Here is a 7,238-nt window from a genome sequence, read left to right as displayed (position 1 = left end):
ATATCCAAATAACATAAAGGATGCAAATAGCAAGAAAGAAAAAAATCCCAAAGAAAAATGGACAACCCCCTTCAAGCCCCCAAAACCTTGAATACACACATCTCTAAAGGGATTCCTAACAGCCAAAGCGATACCTATTATTAATCAGGAAGTGCTTCCCGGGTGGCTCAGTGGTAAAGAATCCGCAGGAGACGCAGGTTCGATCCCTGAGTCGGGAAGATCCCCTGGAGGAGGAAATGGCAAACCACTCCAGTATTCTTGCCTGGAGAATCCCATGGACAGAGGAGCCTGGTGGGCTACAGTCCACTGGGTTGCAAAGAGCTGGACGTGACTGAGCACTCATGCACTGTACACGTGCTGCACCACAATTTAATGTAATATTCATATTAGTCAAAATGCAATTTAACACATAATCTTCATATTATCCTCCAGTTAGAACAATCCAAATGTCCATAAATGGATAAATTGAAATATAGTCATACAATAGAATACTGTACAGACAATAAAGATACAGGAACTGCAGCCATAACACAAAAATATAGATGAATCTCAAAGACATTACGCTGAATTAAAAAAAGATGCCAAAAACTGTATGGTTCCATTTTTAGAAAGGTCAAAAGGAAGCAAAAGAAAGCTGGGTTCATACTTAATGGATCAAACTGTGAATAAAAGCAGGAAATACTTTACCCCAAGAGTCAGGAGAGCGGTTACCCTGGGAGGGGTTGGAATCAGGAAGGTGAATTCAGATGTCTTCCTGGGCCTGGCAGGGTTCTATTTCTTCATCCAGTGATGGTGACATAGGAATTTCACTTTTCCATAAGCATGTCATCTTTCACAATAAAAATGTTTCTAACAGCAAAAAAAAAAAAAAAAATCTTTGCACAGCAGCACAAGAACTTGGTACACTGGGGTTCTTAATAAGTGTTTGCTTAAATTATTATATAGAGTGGGCATATTCAGTCACTCAGTTGTGTTCAGCTCTTTGAGACCCCATGGACTGTAGCCCGCCAGGCTCCTCTGTCCATGGGATTCTCCAGGCAAGAATACTAGAGTGGGTTGCGATGACCTCCTCCAGGGGATCTTCCCAACCCAGGGATTGAGCCCAAGTCTTCCACATTGCTGGTGCATTCTTTACCGTCTGGGCCACTGACTGTGTATTTAAAACATAGTTGAAGGGAGGGGAGAAATGGAAGCCTAAGCATCTTTTCTATGGGCTCGGCCTCATTCATCCAGGGAGGCCCTGGGCAGGTAGAGGGCTGATGTAGGCTTGAGGGATGGAGGGATGGACCGAGCTTCGGTTTTCAGCATACTTTAGTGCTGCAGCAGGCACTCGAAAGGGCTGAACCTGGATTTGAAGAAGCGATCCTTGAAAACCTTTATCAAGCTCACCAAGCAGAAATAGAAGCTAGTAATTATGTAGCATCCTTCCCTCACACAAGCCAGAACCCCAAATTAATTTAATTTGTTTATATTAATGCCTTTAAATAATGAGGCGTTGCTCCCACCCCTCTTTCTTGGTACTAGGGGAGTCTCTCTCACGTTCATCTGCACTTGTTTCTATTTTTGCCCAATCACGGTAAGATTAGAGCCCCGCCCGATCTCTCACTGAGTTTGATTTCAACACAGTGCATAAGACATACAGCAATGCTTTCGTGACCAGTCCAGCGTATCTGTAGGAGTAGGGAATTGGGTCCCCTCCTTGCTGTCAGAAACTTTGGTTAATATTCTCCGCAGACAGGCACTTGCTCCAGCTCTTCTTTGATAATTAGTGCAAGGGTGTGTGATTCATGAATTTTCCAGTTTGTTTTAAATCACAGACTTCCTTTTTTCCTGTTAAGCTGTCTCCATCTTCCTATGAGTCAGTGTGTGCCTGGGGAGTAAAAAACGAAACTCTAATTTAAATTATTGGTATCTGTTTAAATGAAATGATCAATCAGTTCAGTTCAGTTCAGTCACTCTGTTGTGTCCGACTCTTTTCGACCCCATGAATCACAGCACACCAGGCCTCCCTGTCCATCACCAACTTCCGGAGTTCACCCAGACTCACGTCCATCGAGTCAGTGATGCCATCCAGCCATCTCATCCTCTGTCATCCCCTTCTCCTCCTAGCCCCAATCCCTCCCAGCATCAGAGTCTCTTCCAATGAGTCAACTCTTCGCATGAGGTGGCCAAAGTACTGGAGTTTCAGCTTTAGCATCATTCCTTCCAAAGAAATCCCAGGGCTGATCTCCTTCAGAATGGACTGGTTGGATCTCCTTGCAGTCTAAGGGACTCTCAAGAGTCTTCTCCAACACCATAGTTCAAAGCATCAATTCTTCGGCGCTCAGCCTTCTTCACAGTCCAACTCTCACATCCATACATGACCACAGGAAAAACCATAGCCTTGACTAGACGGACCTTTGTTGGCAAAGTAATGTCTCTGCTTTTAAATATGCTATCTAGGTTGGTCATAACTTTTCTTCCAAGGAGTAAGCATCTTTTAATTTCATGGCTGCAGTCACCATCTGCAGTGATTTTGGAGCCCCGAAAAACAAAGTCTGACACTGTTTCCACTGTTTCCCCATCTATTTCCCATGAAGTGATGGGACCAGATGCCATGATCTTCATTTTCTGAATGTTGAGTTTTAAGCCAACTTTTTCACTCTCCTCTTTCACTTTCATCAAGAGGCTTTGAGTTCCTCTTCACTTTCTGCCATAAGGGTGGTGTCATCTGCATATCTGAGGTTATTGATATTTCTCCCGGCAATCTAATCTTGATTACAGCCTGTGCTTCTTCCAGCCCAGAATTTCTCATGATGTACTCTGCATATAAGTTAAATAAGCAGGGTGACAATATACAGCCTTGACGTACTCCTTTTCCTATTTGGAACCAGTCTGTTGTTCCATGTCCAGTTCTAACTGTTGCTTCCTGACCTGCATACAAATTTCTCAAGAGGCAGGTCAGGTGGTCTGGTATTCCCATCTCTTTCAGAATTTTCCACAGTTTATTGTGATCCACACAGTCAAAGGCTTTGGCATAGTCAATAAAGCAGAAATAGATGTTTTTCTGGAACTCTCTTGCCTTTTCCATGATCCAGCGGATGTTGGCAATTTGGTCTCTGGTTCTTCTGCCTTTTCTAAAACCAGCTTGAACATCTGGAAGTTCACAGTTCACGTATTGCTGAAGCCCGGCTTGGAGAATTTTGAGCATTACTTTACTAGCGTGTGAGATGAGTGCAATTGTGCGGTAGTTTGAGCATTCTTTGGCATTGCCTTTCTTTGGGATTGGAATGAAAACTGACCTTTTCCAGTCCTGTGGCCACTGCTGAGTTTTCCAAATTTGCTGGCACATTGAGTGCAGCACTTTCACAGCATCATCTTTCAGCATTTGAAATAACTCAACTGGAATTCCATCACCTCCACTAGCTTTGTTCATAGTGATGCTTTCTAAGGCCCACTTGACTTCACGTTCCAGGATGTCTGGCTCTAGGTGAGTGATCACACCATCATGATTATCTGGGTTGTGAAGATCTTTTTCATACAGTTCCTCTGTGAATCGAATGATAGGGAATGTTAATTCAAGGCTCTCCTTCCCTCATCGTGTTTCTGAGACAGGTATTAGCCTTTTAGGGGCTATTCAGTTCTCTTCCTCTTAGGGAGAAAGAACCTACTGTGTGTGGTTTAGGCAGGAGTCAGCACCCCAGTTCCCTCTATGGAGGTAAAAGGGGCTTTATTTGTCCTTCTCACTGTCCCCAGACAGTGAAAACAGGGGGCTTGCTTTCAATGCAACAAATTGGGAACTCCTTCTAGAACTTAAAATCTTTAAAAAAAAATTTTATTGAAGTATAGTTTATTTACAGTTTTGGTGTTCGTTTCAGGTGTACAGCAAAATGAACCAGTTAAACATATGCATCTATTCATTCTTTTTTAGATTATTTTCCCATATAGACCATTACAGAGTACTGAGTAGAGCTCCCTGTGCTGTACAGGGAGTCCTTATTAGTCATATATTTTATATGTAGTATATGTATATATGTCAATCCCAATCTCACAATTTATCCCTCCCCCACTTTCCCCCTGGTAAACATAAGTTTGTTTTCTACATCTGTGACTCTATTAGAGTTAATAACCCTGACATGCAAGGACAGATGGCGTTAATTCCTAGGGGAGCAGGGGTGGCATCCTGGCCGCAGTTTCTGATTGAAGAATCTGCTCCTTGGCTGATCAGATGTATTGATCACAGTCCATGGTTTATCTTAAAATCTAGCAAGGATTTTATGACCCCTTGAAGTTTTTCTAACAGATCTCATTTTTGCTTAGGTTACCTAGCGTTGATTTGGACATTCTGGCCAACATAACTCTGTTGTGGATTTTTGCATTTCCTTGCTCTCTTCCTTTCGTTGAGACATTAGAAAAGCAACTGGATGCCTTTCACGGGGGTTCTCAAACCCGAGCTTGCGTCAGGATCGCCTGGAGGGCTTGTTCAAAACCAGCCTGTTGCGTCGCCTCTTGAGTTTGATGCTGTAGTAAGCTGGGTGGTGCCGGAGAATTTGCCTTTCTTATTATTTTTTTATTCTAAAATATGTTTTTTTTTTTTTAATTTATTTTTAATTGGAGGATAGTTGCTTACCAATATTGTGCTAACTTCTGTCACACATCAACGTGAATCAGCCATAGGTATACATATGTCCTCTTCTCCTGAACCCCCCTCCCACTTCCCACTCCATCGCACCCCTCTAGCTTATCAGAGAGCACCTCCTTTGAACTCCTTGGGTCATACAGCAAAGAATTTGCATTTCTAACAGTCCCCAGGTGTTGCTGCTGCTCTGGTGACCACACTTTTGAGAACCATTGTCTTAGAATATACAAGCGCTTCCTCCAAGCTTGCTGTAAGACTAGCAAAAATATTTAGCCAACAGACAAGTGATTTGGGGACTTAAGATTTCCTTTGGTTTGTTGATTTCCTTGGTTGCCTATATATTGCCTATATATTGTAGATGAAATATAACCAATTTAGAGAATTTCTAATCTTTTTTTTCTGGGCCAAAGAAATCATGAAATCTGTAAAGAGTAATAGACCAGAACTTTAGACACATCTTTTGTTTACTAATAATAAAATCATTGTGTCTCATTTTTTTTTCTTTTTTACTTTTTAAATTATGAAAGTATGATAACACATTTATAGGAAACTTGGAAAGTACAGAACAAAGTTACATATGGTTCCACTATATATTACAATTATTTAAGTAGATAAATTAAGATTTTTAGTTGGAGTTTCAATATCAGACTCTCATAAAGTAATAGAATGAATAGACAGAAGAGTAGAAGGATATAGAAGACCTGAAAAGCACTATGAACCATTTCAACATAATTAAGATTTATACAATTTTTACACCACACACACAGTGAAGTTGCTCAGTTGTATCCAACTCTTTGCGAACCCATGGACTGTAGCCTACCAGGCTCCTCCATCCATGGAATTTTCCAGGCAAGAGTACTGAAGTGGGTTGCCATTTCTTTCTCCAAGAGATCTTCCTGACCCAGGGATTGAACCCAGGTCTCCCACATTGCAGGCAGATGCTTTACTGTCTGAGCCACCAGGGAAGCCCTTTTACGCAACAGCAGGATACAAATTCTATTCAAGTTCCCATAGACTATAAACCAGGATACACTGGAACATACCCAGGGACATAAAACAAAGTGCAAAAATGTTACGGTCTAAAGGTATTGAAATCATACTGAGTCTGTTCTCTTATCTCTGTGGAATTATGATAGATAACAATATCAAATGGAGAAGGCAATGGCACCCCACTCCAGTACTCTTGCCTGGAAAATCCCATGGATGGAGGAGCCTGGTGGGCTGCAATCCATGGGGTCGCTAAGAGTCAAACTGAAGTCTTAATCGACTGAAGTGACTTAGCAGCAGCAACAATATCAAAAGATATTTGAAAATAACCCACATATTTTCAAGTGCAATGTAACATTTACTAAGACAGATCTTTGACTTAGCCATTGAAAACCTCAATAAAGTTAAAAGACTGAAAAAACACAGAAGGTAATTGCAGAGAATAAAGCATTTAAATGAAAAATTAATATCAAAGATACTTTAAAATCAAGCTTATATTCTTAATAGTGTCTTACTTTTATTTGGATAATCAATTGCTTAGAACACTGCTAATCTAAGTGAGAACTACTCTATAAACAAAATTACATTTTTAAATGAATAATAGCAGTTCAATTATTTTCTCATTTTTCACTCATGACCTTACTTGTTTCTGAACACAGACTGTGAGGTTCAGCTATGATCCTTAAAGAAAGACTTTAGAGTTATTTTTCTGGAGAAGGTAATAGCACCCCACTCCAGTACTCTTGCCTGGAAAATCCCATGGATGGAGGGGCCTGGTGGGCTGCAGTCCATGGGGTCACTAGGAGTCGGACACGACTGAGCTTTTGACTTCACTTTCACTTTTCACTTTCCTGCATTGGAGAAGGAAATGGCAACCCACTCCTGGAGAATCCCAGGGATGGGGGAGCCTGGTGGGCTGCGGTCTATGGGTCACACAGAGTCGGACATGACTGAAGCGACTTAGCAGCAGCAGTTATTTTTCTGGGATTTCCCTTAATTACTTGGCTGCATCTATTTGAAGAAATAATCTATATCTCAAATAGTTCCACAGCCATAAAACACAGCGACTACACATCTACGGCTGAAAGGGAAAATAGTAATATGAAATGCTGGCAAGAATGCTGAGGAGCCTTGCTTGTAGGTAAGTGAAGCGTTATAACCACTCTGGAAAAGCTTGGCAGTTTCTTATAAAACTAAACATTGTCCTTTCCTTATGACTCAGCAATTATACTCTAGGGTATCTTATCCCAGAGAAATGAAAAATTCTGTTGACATCAATACCTGTATACAAATGTTCATAGTAGTTTATTTGAAATAACCAAAAATTCGAGTTAGTCCAGGTATCCTTCAAAGGGTGACTGGTTAGACAAACTGTGATACGTCCATATTATGGAACACTGCTGCTGCTGCTGCTAAGTCGCTTCAGTCGTGTCCGACTCTGTGCGACCCCATAGACGGTAGCCAGGCTCCCCCGTCCCTGGGATTCTCCAGGCAAGAACACTGGAGTGGGTTGCCATTTCCTTCTCCAATGCACGAAAGTGAAAAGTGAAAGTGAAGTCGCTCAGTCGTGTCCAACTCTTAGCGACCCCATGGACTGCAGCCTACTGCTATGCTAATGCTATGCTATGCTAAG

This window comes from Bos indicus x Bos taurus, chromosome 25 (assembly GCF_003369695.1).
Source record: "Bos indicus x Bos taurus breed Angus x Brahman F1 hybrid chromosome 25, Bos_hybrid_MaternalHap_v2.0, whole genome shotgun sequence".
In the NCBI taxonomy this organism is placed as follows: Eukaryota; Metazoa; Chordata; class Mammalia; order Artiodactyla; family Bovidae; genus Bos; species Bos indicus x Bos taurus.
Note: the sequence above shows the minus strand (reverse complement) of the source record.